Genomic DNA, 17,568 nt, shown 5'->3' with positions numbered 1-17,568 from the left:
CAACTCTCAGACATTCTGGCAACCATAGAAACGGAGAGAGAGAGAGAGAGAGAGAGAGATTGAGAGAGAGAGAGGAATCAATCAAGAGTTTATTTGCAAAGGGTAATGTCAGAGGACAGACTTCCTTTAAATCCTGCTAACTCTGTACAGTTAAAAAGGTTACTGGCTCAGGAATTTGATTTCCCCCTGACTTGCTTTCAGTGGTTTGTTTTTTATCATTGACCAGATCATATTCTTTCTCTCATCCCACCACCTACCTTTTGCAACGCAGACTTGGATGTGTGTTCTTAGGTCTTCCCACCTCTCTCTTGCTCTGGCTGGTTAACCTAGGACTTTGCAAACAAACCCTACTGAGAAGTATGGACAGCCTGGGCCTTTCTAAAATCTCAAGCTGCTGAAGGAGATATGGTATTTAGTTAAGCTGAAGTGAAGCCCTGCATAAATCATAAAGAGGCCAACCTGGGTTACTCAAACAGGACCCTAGGAGGTGCTTGGGGAATAGTCTTGCAGGCAGCTTTATTTTTCTACAGCCGATTTACTTCCAAAATGCTGGGGCCCATGAGTACCCCAGGAGTAACTTGGCTCCCAGATGCTGGAGCGGGTCTTGGCCTTGGAGCACAGTTCTGGTGTTGTTTCCTGAATTCCCACATTGCTGTTTTCCACACATGGATCAGGCTTCATACTTCCTGTGTCTGGACCGTTTGTGTGTGTGTATGTGTGTGTGTGTGTGTGTGTGTGTGTGTGTGAGTTTGTGTTTATATACTTGCAAAGGGTGGAAAGTGGGGAAGAGGGATCCAAAAGGAAGAGTTTATGTTTCATATGCGTCCCTTTGTTCCCTTCCTGTTCAGATAAAGCTGCTATATTCTGACCAGCTGGCTTCTGCATGTGCAGGGCTAGTATCCTTGTGCATAAATAGGAGTGAGTTTAGGAGTTGTCCTGAAGAAGGCTACTTCTCAGTGTTTGGCTAATATATTTTGTAGGGTGTGTTTTGGGGGCAGGGGAGGGAGAGTTATGTGGGGTCTTAAATCCTTAGGATTTATTTTCCCTGGTGTACGTGCTTGCCTCTGCTTTTGTTTCTAGATGCATTTAAATGATTTAGTTGTTCACCAGGCAATTAGAGGAAGATGTGCTCATTTCACACTCCCAGTTGACTTGGTGGGTGGAGGAGAATGCCACTCAACAACAAAGCACTATGGTTTTGTGGTCTTTCCCTCTAGAAGAACCTAGCCAGGGATGGAGGAATAGATTACAAGCCACATTCTCCTTCCTACTTTTCCGGTACACTGGGGCAAAGACTGCATGCAAAGGGCAGATTTTCAAAAAATTAAAACATTTCTTAATTGTCTAAATTAAAAACCAGGAAATTTTACATTAAAACATTTCACTTCTGGTTGCTCTTGACAAATCACAAGTCCTGGACACATGGAGCCTGCATTTCCCATGGTGTCGACCAAGCTGCTCCCTTTGCATGCCTGCTTTGTTGCCCAGAAGAAGGCAGCCTCGATCATTACCCTTGCCTCCTGACACCTAGCCTGAGGGTTGTCACCTCCGAAAAAATTTTTTATTGCAGTCAAATACACGTAAAATAAAATTTACCAGTTTAGCAATTTTTTAAGCATACAATTCAGTGGCACTAAATACATTCCAAATGTTGTATAACCATCACCACAATCTATTTCCAGAACTTTTTCATTATCCCAAACAGCAACTGTGGTCATTAAACAGTAACTCTGCATTCTTCCCTCTCCTCAGGCCCTGATCAGCACTAGGCTACCCTCTGCCTCTATGAATTTGCCTATTCTAGGCACCTCATACAAGTGGAATTGTACATTTGTCCTTTTGTGTGTGGCTTCTTTAACTTAGCGTAATGTTTTTAAGGGAGAAACTGATTTTTTAAGTTGCCTTCTTTTTTTTTTTTTTTAAGAGCATAGACACTGATTTTTATTGCACATTAAAGGAGCAGTTGCATTTTAGTGGGGGGAGGAGGCCAAATGGGTCAGGTGGTTTGGTGTAGAGGCTCTTTATTTACAAGCTTAAAATGATCATTATATCCATTATTAATACATGGAAGGTCTTGATGTACTTGGGCAACCCAGTGTCTTTACACAGGTGTTTTAGTTAGTGGCTAATTCTCCTGGTATCCCCCAGACGCCTCAACAGATTTTATAGTTAGGATATGAAGACACAGGGATGCTCCAGGGATTAGTTAAATGTGTGTGGCATACTTTGCTGTATAAACTCACTCTCTGGAACTAGTTTTCACTCCCTGCTCTCAACTTCCACAGCTTTTACTGTCAATCCCATTCATTTAACACTTAGCACACGCTTGTTAGTTGTCTTTTTCTGTACATACCCTGGAAGGCAGGAGCCAAGTCTCATCTCCCTTTGTTTTTTCAGTCCTGTCCATAATAGCAGCTTGATCAATGTTTGTTGATGTTGGCCTTCCCCTCCCCCTTCCTTTTAAGTAGAGCTGGCAAAGCATAACTTTAAATTCAAACCCAGTTTAAACAAACTGCAGGGTTTTCAGGGTAAAAACAAAAGGAAGTCTTGCGTGGCAGGAGAGAAGGAACACCTAAGACTCTTGAAGAACTGGGCCAAGCCCAGGTACCAAAAAACCTGTTGTTTGCCACAGGCCTAAGAAGTGACTCATGCGTAGCCTGAATCCACCATTAAATTCAGAGCTCTGTTCACTCTACTCCATCAAAATTCACATTTGGAGAAGAACAGTAATGCCCCAGGCAGGATCTGAGGGGGGTATTAAAGGATTTAAGTATTTTAGGGGTTTCCATTGCAGGAAGGCCCTAGTAGCTGTAGGGAAGACAGGCTGGAACAGTCTTTTGAGGGCAACTTCAAAGCCGGGGACAGACATTCGACAAAGAGCTACCACGCCTTTGCCACTAGGATTTGCTTCCCAGCCTTTTCCGAAATGGCAAAAGATGGGAACGAGCCTCAGTGGCCTCTCAATAGGGGGACACATAAAAGAATCTTGGCACATTTGTGCAATGGAACATTGAGCTCTCATGAAAAAGAACTAAGTAAAGGAAGTTATACTGAGATGGAAGGATATTAAGAAATGTTGAGTAAAGAAATCCAAGGGGTGCTGTGACTGATGATCCCACTTATAAGGGGCAAAAATGGAACATCTCAATGTCAATAATATATTTTGAAGATTACACACCGGCAGAGAGAGAAGGGGAGAAAGGGACTATAAGAACAGAGTGGTCGAGAAGAACTCTTTACCCCTTAAGGTACAGGGATGATTTTATCATGTGCATATAGAACTTTTTCCATTTTTCCAGCATTGTTGATTTTAACAAGTATTCCCCTGCTGCCACTATGATCAGTAGGAGTCTGCAGCATATACCCGCCCTGTCTCTGCTGTCCACTCTTCCAAATAAGGCTGGAATAATCTTCCCTTGCCTCACAAGCCAGGTGCCTCCATGTCTTTAACACTCAAAATCTTACTTTCCCCATTAAAAATCACCCAAATAACTTCACCTCCCCCATCTCCTGAATTATCCCAAGAATCCATCTTGCCCATGTTCCTGCTTCTGAATCTTTGAGCTCCCTGCACATCCAGGCTACCCCACCGCATGCCAGCAGCCTATTACTCTTCCTGGACCCCGTGATATTCTAGGACCCTGTTCACAGTCAGGTAGTGTTTCCTTTGCGCACATTTCCTCTTATGTGCCTTGATCCATGGCCTCTCAGGAGGCTCCCTTTGGGCAGGCTTGAATTGGAAGTCGTTTATTTCACAGGCATGAGTTCATCATAATATCTCTGCATTGTCAAGACCTTTACAACTAGAGTCATTTTCATCTTGTAACGTTTTCTAGGAAATATGGATCTGCAGAGAATGGTGATTTCCATGGTAAGTGTTCCCTCATGTATGTTTTCACAAGCTCACTTCGGAGATACACAGCATGATTTCCTCTTTCAGTACCAGCACGACAATAGATTTAGGTCCTGGCGCCACTGCAGAACTGTTTAAAAGAGAAATCTCACCCACCCTGGTTAGGAAAGGGATAATTTATTATTCTAATTGTGGGGATCTGACTTCATATCCACCCTCAAAAGTGTAGGAAAAGAATTCACTTTTAAAAATAAGGTCACAAAGCCTACACACCTTGGATGTAGATGCTTAAAACAGATGAGCAGAATATTTGATTTTCCTGGACACATTCAAGACTGTCCATCATGGGACATATACAAGGAGGAAGACATACATGTGTGGAGTGCTCTGTGGTTTGCAGTTTTCACACACATTTCATTTTATTTTCATATGCCAGTGTTGTTAATAGGGTATGTCTTACAGCTTTTATTTACAGATAGAAAGATTAAGGCTCGGGGAAGTCAAGCGACTCAAAAAAGTTGCACAACTGGCTGGTAAGTGTACAGTCCAAAGTGAGTTCCTCCCTTCCAAGTTCCGTGTCATTCTGTTACCCCTACAGTGTTCCTTTGGGCTTTTGTTTCCCAGATGTAAAAATGGTAGATTTTCAGTGTCCCAGGATGCTGTTCTTAAGTGTCTGTGCTCTCAGGCAGGATCAGTTTTTCGCAGCCGGGAAACGTGAACAGCACAGTGATACTTGACGTACTTCTTCCCCCTCCGGGCCTCATGAATTAAGGGGAAAGAAAAGTTACCTATTTGGGAATAGCGGGCCGGACCTTGCCACAAAGGTGTACGGGAGCCAGCCGACGCCACACTGTCGCACTCTCTCGGGAGACCGAGAAACCTAGCGTCTCTTCTTTCTCTGCTCAGCAGTAGCCGGGGGTGGGGGGTGGGGGGGAGATGGAGAGCGAGACAATAGTCTCTTGTTCAGTTTTATTAATTTTGAGAGCGGGTGGGACAAAAAGATCGGACCGACGACGCAAGTGACCAATCCCGACCGAATCCTGGACGGGGATTCGCCAATCCGGAGCAGCGAAAGAACGCGGGGTGGGACTTAACTCTTCACCGCCCGCCCCGCCCAGGCCGGCCCTGCCAGACCGCCCCGGAGGCGGAGACTCCTCGGAGCCCCGCCTACACCATCCCCGCTGCCAACGCGGCCCGCCAAAGGGAAGGGGGGCGGGGATGCGGGGGTGGGGTGGGAACCGGGAGGCTACCGGGAGCAGAGGAAGAAAGAAGGGTGTTGCGCAGAGCTGCGACCTGGGTGGGGGCCTGCTGGTCATAGGAAGCAAGAAGGGAAGGAAAACGGAGGAGCGCTGCTCCTTCCTGCATTATTTTGAGCAGGCTTTGCGAGAAGCTGCTTTTCAGCATTTCTATTATTTGTGTTTCTTCCTCCCGCTGTGGGGCGGGGGGCTGCACGGGCTCTCCCACGCACCTCCCCTCCGCTGGTGTCGTAGATTATTGTTGGAGTCTTTGCAGAACCCTTTCTTTCCCCCCAGCCAGCGCTTGCGTAGCCTCTCAGGGCCGCAGTCAGCACGTTGAGCCACGTTAGCGGGTGGACGAGAACTAGGACCCTTCGCTTTCGCTGGAGTGGCTAGACCCCGCCGTTCAATTGTTTCAAACTTCCCCGCCCCCTGGCCCCGCCTCTCTTCCGCCCCCCGCCCCTCCAGGGTCCTGGACTGCTCCCTCCCTTCATTCCCCGCCCTCTACTCCGCCCCACTCTCCAGTCCACCCCCCTCCCACCCCCCCACCCCCCGCTCCTGGGCGGTCCTAGCCGCGCACCGCAAGAAGAAAAGCCACCCATTCGTCCTCCTCCCCTACCTCCCATCCTTTGCCCAGGAGCTGCCTTCATCGCAGTCACGCCCCTTCCTTCCGAGGAGCTTTCTGGCTGCCTAAACTGGTAGACCCCCTGATTTATTATTCCTCCATCTCCTTTCTGTTCTGCCTCATCCTCTCTTAGTTCTCACCGCCCCCTCCACCCCCCACCTCCAGCCTGTCTTGCGTCCGACCATCTGCTGCTCCACCCTCTGGCCCGGTATCCTGCCTGTCCACTGCCACCAAGGAGAGCCCGGACGGAGCAGTGAGGAGCGGAGCAGCCGGAGTTGGGGCTTCACCCTGCCCATCCCTGGCCTCCGGCCCGGGACCGAAGCCACTTGAGCGAGCAGAGAGTCGTCACCTTGTCTTCGGTGCCTTCAGGGGTAGGAGAAGCATGGTTACTTTACGCGGGGAACTGGGGCAGGAATCCATGGTGGCATGAACTTGATCGTGCCCTCGGCGTTAGTGAGTTGATCTAGATGTGTCTGGTGATGCCCCTGTGTTTTACTTTCTTTGCAGCTGGTCGTTGAGTTTTCCAGGATGAGCAGCAACTTAAATCGGTTAAACAGTGTGCGCTCCTCTCCTGTCCTACGTACGGAATGCTAGTGGGTACCACTACTTGATGGTACTTTTACTTCCTTTCTCCCGGGATCCTTGTAGGTCCCTAGGTGATTAAGCACAAAAAGGAATGAGGGAACTTCAGGTCTACATTTACTAAGGAGGAATGTGTGCGCTTATCTCAGATTGCAAGATGCGTTCCTCCCTAAATGCTTAGGGTTGGGGTGGGGGCCCACACTGCCCTCCGCCGGGGGCTGTGAATTCTTGAAGTCCTAAAGTCTGGGAGTAATCTACCATGCTACACTCCTTTTGGTCTATGTGTGTGTGTGTGTGTACATGTATGGTGGTGAGGACTGGATTGCCCAGTATCTGCTTTAGAGATGTTAGTAAGGACTTCTGCAGGATCATGCAGGTGTCTTGAGGGTCCCAAGCCCGGGTCACTGTACATTGGTGCGTTAGCAGCAGGATGGATCGATCAATATATGAAAACAAAGAAAAGGAAAAATGAGAGGGAAAGTGACAGTCTTTGTAGTCTGGTAAATTGCCACTAATAGTAGTTTAATAATCATCTGCAGCAAGGGACTAGATACAATTAAATGAGAGAGGAAAGGGGGCGTTTGTGAGAAACAGCATTAGCAATCTCTAGCATGTGTTTTAGAAAGAATCGTAGAGTTATGTCTAATGTAGCTCTCCTTCCTCCTTCCATTTGCCACCCTTAGGTTAAGAGTAGAAGTTGGGAGGCGTTTAAAACTTTTTTGAATATAACCCTTTTCCATTCAGAGAGGAAGATAATTAGTCACCATAATCTCCAATAATGGAGGGCTAAGGTTATTTAAGTCTCCTTGAACTAGGTTTTGTGAAAAGTCCTTTCGTGGGCCAGCCTTTGTGAAGCTTTCTTGGTTAGACCTTTCAGCACCTTCATTTAGGAGCTAACAATACTTTGAAATAGCATTTTGGATGAAGGATAAATTTTCACCCATCTCCCACCTCTCTCCAGTCAGGCAAGTGTGGCAAACTTAGAAGGGTGGTGGTATTTAGAGACCTGTTACCAAGATGTCACCAACCCATTGCTTGTTTGGGAACAAATCATTTGGGAACAAAACTTTATTTTTAAATAGTTGTGTTGGTTGATTTTAACGGGGGGAAAGCAAAGCAGTAAGGGAGAGAAAGAATGTTACAGGGCGACAATTTTAAAGGCTATCGTCTTTCAGATCAGCTAGGAGGGAAAAGTTGGCCTGACCAAACTACATTTTATAACTGGCCTGGGACATTTTAATAGCCAGGTGGTTGTAGAGTAGTTGCATCTATTTACAGATGATAACTCAGGTTCCAGTTATTCTGTAAGGGTTTATCCGGTGTCATTTACAGACACTTTCTGGCACTACATCATACTTCATTTTAAGATCCTTCTTTCTTTGGAAAACTCTGTGGCTCTGTAAAATTGAAAGTGCTTTTCCTAACTTCATAGTCTAGATAGGCAGTAAATCTCTGACCATGCTTGTTGTAGAGTCACTTTTAGGGTGAAAGTGGTGGATCTGTTTACCTACGTAAAAGATTTTAGAAGGAAATTTTAAAATTCGCGTTCAATGCTATTTTGGATTTGGAGATTGGAAGGTCATTTCTGGTTTGTGAGATAGGAATTATTAGACAGATGCAAACCCAAGGCACTTTGTGGAGTTGCTTTTTCTGAAGCTTTATAAAGAGTGAATTAGACTGTTTCTAGAATGCCCTTAAGAACAGTCTATTCAGAGCGCAGAGGGATGGATGCTATGACCTTGAGGTCCCATTGAGTGCCAGAATTCTAAGTGGGTACATCTGCTTCTGTGCCTCTCCTAAGAGCTCTCTCCCAGGGCCTGTGCCTTCTTTAAAAGGGTGTCTTTGTAATTAAGCAGCCTGTCTCCCCCATCCCCCTTTCTTCCTTTGATCCAGCTTTTTAAGGCCTTTTTTTCCATTTGGAGACAAGAGGAGTTTCTCACACTCTCCTAGTCCCCTCTTAAGGTTTCTTTTCCTTTTTTCCCCAAAGAGTCCCCCGAAGTTCTTGGGATGGTTAGAAGTTGTTTTGTTTTGTTGGGGTGGAGGGAATGTTACCAGTGAGGAGAGGTAGAGGATATATTCCTTCTTGGGAAATGCTTGTGGCCAGGTAGCCTCCTCCATGGAGACTGAGCGTTTGGAATGCATGAGAACAGTCTATTCTTAGGGACTATCTGGAAGAAATTGTCCTTTGCACCCATTAAGTGCAGCTAAAACCCACTGAAAGGGGTGGAGAGAGGTGTGTGTGGTCGTGGCCCAGCCTTTTAGGATGGTAAGTGGGTAAATGTTCCCAAATCTCCTATTACATCACCTCTTTCCCCCATGGATTCAGTGGGTTTGGAGATCTGCTTGACAGGTTAATTAGCTTGGGACTAAACCAATTTGTTCAGAATTGTGCTCTATTGATTTCCTGTCCCCAGGAATTTTTGTTGGTGGTTTTCTATGATGAGTTGTCTTTAGTCTTTCTTACTTTTTCGTTCCTGGCTGCCTTTTGTGGACTTCGGTCCAAAATCTAGGGTCCCACCCCCAAGTCAAAGGTTAGAATTTGGTCCCAGGAACTAGGAGGGTATGAAACACGCTGTACATCCTGCACTGCTCTCCTCCACGGTGGGCTTCTGACCCCTTTTAACCCAGAGAAAGGAGGGAAGTTGCCCCTTCCACACACAGCACACAAAATCTGAACTAAAAAAAAAAAAGGAAAAGGAAAATAAGAGGTCATCTGCTTTATAAAAGAACCCACTGCAAGTTTCATTGAAAGAACTAGCTTTCCTAGTTAGTGCCTTTGAGCTATGACTTGTTAATATAAAAATTCACTCTGACTGGGTCTTCTCAGAAACATCTTTATTGCATAAAGGAAGACATTAGAATTTTGTTGTAATGATTATAGCTTGAACTAAGTGAGGCCATTATTTGGCCTTTGAAATCTTTTTGTTATATGGGATAAATTGTCTAAGTCATTTTGGCTTGTAATAATGCTGACCATGTTTAGCTCCAGCCTACAGCCACTTGTAGAAGGGAGCTAGTATGACTTTCTGAAAATAAATCAGACTTCACAGATTTTGATTAGTCTAAGGATGGGACTGCCTACCCCATATAGGTAAAAAAAAAAAAATATATATATATATATATATATATATATATATATATATATATATATTGTATTTGAATAACCTCAGGACCCAGAAAATTGCTTCTGGTAAATAACAGCAATTGATGCCATTTTTAATCGAAGCCTATACAATAAATTTTCCTAGTGAGCCTATTGGTGAATGGGACCTGGGCTCTAGGCCGACCTCTAACTTAGTTTACCACCCTTGGCAAGTCCTATTGTAAATTGTGAGAAGTTGGACAGGGTGATTTTGAGAACCAGTTCTCAAAAGTTTATGGTGCCCTTCCTACACTTCTACTTGTGATGTGAATGTGAATGATTCCTCCTAGAATGAGGTACAACGATTGTTAGAGATACAATCATATAGTCATCTGGATGTTTAAAAAAGCCTAAAATTATATATCAGTATAAATGCATTGTGTTTTGTATTTTAACAACATATCAAATTAAAGAGCTACGATCCTGCCCAAAATTTCATCAAGGATCTCATCATCCTAACAGATCACCCACTTTTGTTTTTCCTAGTTCAAATCCTTGTTTCTGTACTTAACATGAATTTTACATAGGTAAAATATGTGTGTGTGTGTGGGTGCATAGAAATTTACAAAGTTTCTTTTAAATAGGAGCTCACCTAACACTTAGCTTTGTAAACCTGTGTGGAAGAATGAAGTGAGAACCTGAGTATGCATGAAGAATCATGTATGTCTGTTCCTTGAGTGCCAGGAGAAACTAAGAGACTTAATAAGTAATCCCTAACCCTTTCTGTGATTCTGGGGGGTTCATATATCTAGCAAGGCTGTTCACTCCACTCCTTGGACTGCCTGTTACCCCTCCCCCATTCTTTTCAAGCAAAAAGGAAACTAGGGTCCACTGTTTACTTTGTCTAAACCATTAGCAATGGATTCTTAAATCACTGTAGCATGATATCCCATCAAGAGAGTACACATTTGGGTAGACTATAAAATTTCCCCAACGAGAAAGGAAAAGCGGGAAGGCACAAATGTTATGGTTTCATGGCTTTGGAAATAATATGTTTAAATTAGACTAAAAAATAGTAAGGAAACTCAGGATTTGAGACAAATAAAGACCTGTAGGTGTGGCAGGATGACCCACACATAATGGGTTCTTCATTTGAGGCTCTCACTCTATTGTGGAAGCTCAGCTACACAGTCCTTTAATTTTCCTTTGATAAAGAGAAAGTATGGTATACATAAGTTCTCCATTTTGGATGAATTCATTCCTGGAAACCAGTGGCTCATTGTAAATTAGATTAAATTTCTTTAACCAGAATAGAAAAGTGAAGTATGGGTTTTTAGTCCTTAGAAAGTTCCAGCAAGGGCACTGGGGTGGCTCAATGATTGAACATCTATCTGCCTTTGGCTTAGGTCATGATCCTGGGGTCCTGGGATCGAGTTTCTTATGGGCCTCCCTGCAGGAAGCCAGCTTCTCCATCTGCCTATGTCTCTGCCTCTCTCTGTGTCTCTCATGAATGAATGAATGAATCTTAAAAAAAAGAAAGTTCCAAAAAATTAAGTAATTCGTTAATTTTTAAAAAATAAAGTCCATGGGCAGCCCCGGTGGCCCAGCAGTTTAGCGCCGCCTTCGGCCAGGAATGTGATCCTGGAGACTGGAGATCGAGTCCCGAGTCGGGCTCCCTGAGTGAAGCTTGCTTCTCCCTTTGCCTGTGTCTCTGCCGCTCTCTCTCTCTCTCTCTCTCTCTCTCTCTCTCTCTGTGCCTCTCATGAATAAATAAAATAAAATCTTAAAAAAATAAAAAGTACATATTTTATTATATGTATTCATGGGAAAATGCAGGTGGATATATTTGCTAATATCGCATAGCTTTTGCAAATCTGCTTTTTTTTTTTAACTCTATAGGCTGTCCTTGACATTTGTAAAGGCACTTTCATTATTGCCCCAACTCCATGAAATATCGTTAGACTGTGTGACTCGACGCCAGGATCTGAGTTTCTGTGCCCAGCCCTCTCTGACTTGCCATGTGACCAAGGGTAAATGAATTAGCTGCTCTGAGCTTCAGTTACCCTTCTGGGAAGCAGGGATATTAATACTTCACAGAGGTGTTTAGGCATGCTTCATATTAGACACAAGCTTCGAGATCATTGGATGAAAGGTGTTTGCATGATGGCAGAACAGGTTTATTATAAGGTCCTGAGCAGGTGTTCACTTTTAATGAGTTTTTCTCTCTTATAGTATACAGTGCCCTTCAGTGCCCTATTGCCTTACTGACTATAACTGATCATCCTAACATTGGTATTACTGACACTCCTGGCTCCTAAAAAACAATTAAACATTTTCATTCTATGCGGTAAGTTGAAGTTCTAATAAGAGGACTCCAGCATCCTCCAGGATGATGAAAAATACCTTCAAAAAGAGACATTAGTTGAAATGTGCCATAGAGATCAATGAGTTCTTCAAAGCCCTTCCAAAAGATTAAAAAGAGTACAAATTTCTGCGTGTGTGTGTGTGTGTGTGTTTTAAGGGAGAAAGTTTTAGTAATATTTGCTTGTGACACATACTGATGATAGCCAGTAACTGAAACCCAGCCATTGTAGTGTTTTATACACAGCTGGTTTTTATTAATGATGGAATATTTATGCTTGCTGTACAATTCGTGGCTCATTTCCATTTGTATGTCAGAACTCAAATACCCCCAAAGCAACATTAAGATAACATTAAATATACATGTGGCCAAGCTAGGAAGAGTGGATTTTGGGGGGTCTCCCTTATTCTAACTGGTGTTGCTTCAGATCACCATAATTTGACCCCCAACTTTAGGCATTGGTGCTGATTTTTTTTTCCTTTATATAACTCATAGCAAACTTCACATTTTGATCCTTTTGATATGGACAAATGATCTCCCCCCCCCCTTCATAATGCAGATGAAACTGATGTATGTGTTTTTTAAGAGCATATTTTCCCTGCACATGCTTCTCATTATCCGAGAGGCCTGGACTCAATCAGTAAAGGAGCAGAGAAACCACATAATTGAAAGGAGAATGACGGTGGTGCATACTTGGAATATTTGTGGGAAGGGGATTGCTGACATCAGAAAATGTAGTGGCCTGAGTGTTAACAGCATTGAAGAGAAATAAGCTTTCTGTGTTTCTGTGCATTGAGAATTGTTTTTAAGGGGATAAAAAAATGGGCCAGGTTTGACATCCTTTTATGAAGTTGCCCTGGAAACTTTGATGAAGGTTGTTATAGAATAGTTCAATCAAAACCTTCCCCATTAGGAAGCTAATTAGTACATCACTTACTCATTTTGGTCGTTTTCAAGGGGCAGGATTTGCATTGAATTAATGGCATTTCTTTCCATATGACAGCAAACTAAGATAAAAATCACAGATGGGGAAAATTATTTAGATAGTCTATTTTGAAGAAGTCTAATTTCATCTTTATTACATTTAGGTTTTTGGTTCAGATTTTTGTTTCACTCTGTATACAGTGGTCACATTTTAGTTTAGTAACCAGTTTTACTTTTTGGATCATGGGCTGTAAACCAAAGGTTATTAATTTGAGTTTTCCATATGAATTGGAGAAATACAATGAACGACAATAAGCCATTTTATTAAGGTAACATTTGCTTTTTTTCTGCAATTAGTTTCTCTTTGCTCAGTGTGTGTGTGTGTGTGTGTGTGTGTGTGTGTGTCTGTCTGTCTTTGGGGGAGGCGAATTGTTTTTTTAAAAGCAAACAATTTTTTCAGCTAAGAAAATTTGGATGACCCTCTCTATCCCTAAAGAGCATTCTGTCTGCCCCAGGCTCTCCATTAGGCTTTCATGAGGGCACTGTGATGGCTTTTCTAACCTGGTACTTTTTGTGACCAGGCTAAGCAGTTATCTGTTGGCAGCCTGGAGGAGACTGGTCAGGTTGGGAACCGGAGTGCAGGATTCCTAGTGCGTTCGTTCTACTGTACTCTGTCTTTTTTAGGGGAATGAATACTTGGTGCATGAGATTTCAGGGCCATTTGTAATAGAACAAGAAGTACTCTGGAGCTAAATGCGTAATATGGGCCTGGCGTGGTCCTTTTCTCCAGAGCTAGTAGAGAACAGTCATTCTGTACGTATATTCCCTGATGCTCTGCCTGCAGCATATGCCTACACTAGTTTCAGAGAGTGGGAAAGTTGGCTGGGTTATATGATTTGTACTTTAACTGACTTTACCCTAGGCCTTCCCGGGAAGGCAGAGTCTAGATTTAGTTTTTCAATGGCAACTCAGTCAAGACAGGTTCCCGGGGCTTGCAAGTCAGGGTGAGGAGGAGGGGCTGCCTTTGGGGAGTGACTCAGGCCCATTGGTATGAAGATATGAAACTCTGGCTTCCTTCCATGCACCTGCTGGATGCCACACCTGCAGTCAGCACCTGAGCTCCACTCTGACACAAAAACCAGGCTGAAGGCAGATGGGGCTCCCTTCAAAAGGGGTACAGCAGAACAGGGAACTCCCAATTACATTAGTGCAGCACTCCTGCCAATTATATTTAACTTTCCAGTGTGGATAAGGGAAAGTGTCTTAGGTATTTTCTTATAGGTGCAGCGCACTGGCTTGCTCAAGAGTCCCCAGAGAAATTCGCTTTCCTAACGAGTTTCTCTTGTGAACTGATCTCTTAAAGACTGGAGAGTCAGGTCCATAGAGGTTTGTGTCTATTAACCCAGCCCAGGGCAGGAAGTCACCAGACCTGGGTTGTGATCCTGGCCCCACCAGTAGTAGGCCCAGTAGGCCGCAGTGAAACCTTGGTCAAATTAGGTATCATTAGCTACCTGATCTGGGCTTAAAGCTTCTCCAGTTGTAAAATGGAATCAATGACATCTGCCTTTATTTCCTCGCAGAGCGGCTGAGAAGGACAAATACCATAACAGAAGTGAAAGTGGTTTTCCTCCTTAGAAGAAAAGCTGAGAAACTAAAGGTAACAGAATTATTGTTCTTACTCTTGTAGGTCTTTCATTACTTGTCTTCTCTTTCTGTTGCCTCCAGCAAAGTCTTTGGGAAGTTGTGATTTACTCAATATGCAATATGCAGATCTTCTTGGATATTTCATGTACCAGTTATCGTTTTAGGTGTTGAAAAGGATACAGAAGAAAGTTATGCACCCAGCCAGTGACCTCTAAGATCTTATATTTCTAGCTCAATCTGATAGAGTGATTTCGGCCTGGGTATTTAGAATCTTAGAAGACAAAATTAACTTCTTTTTCCTCTGTCTCTGTCTCTGTCTCTTTTACTCTCTCTGCATTGCAACCAGGGACTTCTGTCCCTGGGGCATGTATTGAATGTCTAGATTGAAGGTATGAGGGGCAGGTGGCAAAGCAATGGGGTAAATAAAGAAATTCCTCTCTCATTACCGCATTTGCAAAGTATCTGATCCTTGAATGATCATTTCTTTCAGGGGGTCCATCCTTAGCTTCATTCTTGGTTCTGTTCTGCTCCTGCCCTACAGGTCCTAGCTCACTCTTTGACCTTACCTGTTATCCATATGCTAACGACTCCCGAAGATCTATCTCAACCTATCTTTGGCCCCTCCCTTTCCAACTTCCCCAACATCAAGTCCATTATCAGATGTCTCCTATTCAGCTTGTTCATCTTTTCCTCTGGGAAGCTTTGCTCAGGCGGAGCAGAGTTTTTGGCAGGGTCCTCTGTGTTGCCAGCATGCTTCCCGTTGGATTGTGCCCCCTCTGCTTGACGGGGGAGCTTCTTGAGGACTGGACTCTGGTTTATTTCTCCTTTTTATCCACCCTAGGGCCTAGACAATGCCTGACTACAGCAAATGATCAATAAATATTTGTGGAAATGACATTGTGTGTGTTATTGTACTGCATTTGAGATGGGTCCAAAGTCCAGTGGCAATACCACGGAGGGAGAGAGAATTAATTTTCCAGATTGAGCAGAGTTGGGAGTGGAGGGAAGATGGAGAAGGATTAGAGAAAAACCCTCAAGGAGAAGGTGGAAAGTGTACCTGGCCTCTTCTGAGAGCTCTGACTAAGCAGCCCAGGAAAGAAATGCCTGTTGTATCTGCTCTTGCTAAGACAGGGCATCTCTGGCCTGTTGCCGTCTCCACTTAGGACTGGATGACTTTTATGGTTGGGTCTGCAAATAAACCTCTGTCTATAACACATTGACCATTTCAGACAGGTGCCACATAGTCATATAATATTAAACAGGGCTGACCTTAACTGTGCCACCCTAACTGTGGCTGAAAATAGAGGTACACACACAGGCTCATTGGTCATGTATGCTTAGTTCTATACAGAAAGATACCCTTGAAAATATATTGAAGACTGGCATCTGAAAACTAACAAATGTAATTCTCCGAATGTAGCAGGCTGGGTCACTAGAAATGAATGTCTTCAAACTGACTGTCAGATCTTTCCAAGGGCAAAAATGAAACATGATATAAGCCATTACAGGCCATGAACCTGTTCTCACCCACCTGATGCTTTTACTAATTAGCTTCTTGGCTGGGTGGCAATTTGGGGCAAGTGCATGCAAGTTGGATTCACAGGGGAGCCCACATTCCACTCTGCCATTTCGCAAGTCGCTGGGATACTACACTGCTTCTCTTGGCTTCTTTCCTTCCCAGGAGTCCTGGTCTGCCCTGGTGAAGAAATGGGAGAGGAGAACTCTTCCTTAAATGAAGGAGAGGTTTCATGGGGCTTTGGTATTTTGCTACTCTTATTTTTTTTTAGTGGGCTGTCTAAAAGCATTCATGCACCTTGACCCATTAATTTCACTTGTGGAATTCTGTCATTAGATAACACTCCAGAATATTGAGAAGGGCTAAATTTTAAAGACGTTTTTGTAACATTGTTTAGACTAGGACAAAATTGAAAGCAATTTAAATGTCCTAATAATTGGAGAATGGGTAAGTGAATCTTGATACACTCCTGTCATGGATTATTACAGAATCATTGCAGTGCTTGTTATGAAGTCTACACCACAGTCTATACCGTGGAGAAAGTGAAATGTAGGATCCGAAATTATATGTACATTAATATGTCATGGCTTTGTAAAAACACAAATGCACACAGAAAAACATGAAGGCAATCTATTCTGTTTTGCTAACAATGCTTAGGTTGAGGTACTGAAATGGTGAGTGATTTTCCCCCCTCCATTATGAATATTTGCATGTTGTGTTTATATTACTTCTAAAAATAGAAATAAAACAAAAGTGAGTAGTATAGCATTGAAGGTAGGAAATTGGTAAAGCAGGTGGCTTCTAGGTATATTTTTAAACTTTTCTCAGTTTATGCTCAGTCTGATTGCATGGAATGTGTATCCTTTTCCTGAGGCAAGGAGAAATAGGATGGGATGACATGCCCTGTTCCTCCCTTAGAATGGGTTGTGTGGAGGGAGGTGATGTGGTAGGGGCAACAGGATTCTTCTTGTTACTCAATATGTCACTGCTCTTGAACACTTCAGGGTTAATCACCTTTGTTGCCTATTAACATGTTCAAGTTAATTGCTTTAGAGTAAAGAAAAGTAAAACTGGGACCCAGTTGGCCACACCTTTGAGTTAACCATCTCAGAAACAGATACCTGACACTGATTGTCATGAGATTTGGAAATGCCAAGGCCTTGCTGTGGTTCAAAATAATCTTCCAACATAATCTAGATATAAGTAGAACTAGAAGCAAAGAGGTGGGGCTGCCTCAAAGCCTTTTCTTAAGCCAGTGCTGGACTTACATAAGGTCAAATTCCAAGTTAGTATGATGTTGGCAAGACCCAGAACATGGCCATGGACACATTGATCTGTGGAGGTTCATGTTACTCTCCGATTCACCTGCAAATCTTGGCCTAAAAAGGAAAGGTTTTGCAAGGTCCTTCTGTCATACTTGTAGCTACACACAACTCTCTGTCTCACCTCCTTAAATTTTTCCCCCTGCCGTTAACATTTGACTTCTGATGAAATTGGAAAATTGGTGGTAGCATTGAGCCAGGTTTATAGTCTCTCAAAACCAGAGTCAATTCAATCTCATAAATGTTGATTAAGCATCTTCTATGTACAAGCTAATATGCTAGATCATATCTTATAATGGAAGGACTGTTGCCCTGGGAGTCATAAAACCTGCATTCTGGCCCTGGCTCTGACCCCTGTTAAACTCTGGCACCTTCATATACAGACCACTAGATGGTCTTCTTAGAGTCTTTCTAGTTCTAGCT

At 43.4% G+C, this 17,568-nt stretch overlaps 1 protein-coding gene across 3 annotated transcripts in view; it reads left to right on the top strand.

Moving 5' to 3' along the window:
* Nucleotides 1-5,644: 5,644 nt before the first annotated feature.
* Nucleotides 5,645-17,568, top strand: part of AMOT (angiomotin) — a 71,894-nt gene continuing 59,970 nt past the window's right edge. For 2 of the 3 annotated variants that reach the window (XM_041741065.1, XM_041741063.1), the window contains exons 1-2: nucleotides 5,645-6,084; nucleotides 14,244-14,320. The gene's annotated coding sequence lies outside the window, so the exon portion shown is untranslated. The remainder of the gene's footprint in view (nucleotides 6,085-14,243; nucleotides 14,321-17,568) is intronic. The other variant, XM_041741064.1, reaches the window with a different exon arrangement.

The sequence above is a fragment of the Vulpes lagopus genome, chromosome X (assembly GCF_018345385.1).
Source record: "Vulpes lagopus strain Blue_001 chromosome X, ASM1834538v1, whole genome shotgun sequence".
Taxonomy (NCBI): domain Eukaryota; kingdom Metazoa; phylum Chordata; class Mammalia; order Carnivora; family Canidae; genus Vulpes; species Vulpes lagopus.
Note: the sequence above shows the minus strand (reverse complement) of the source record. Positions and strands in the feature narration are given on the sequence as shown.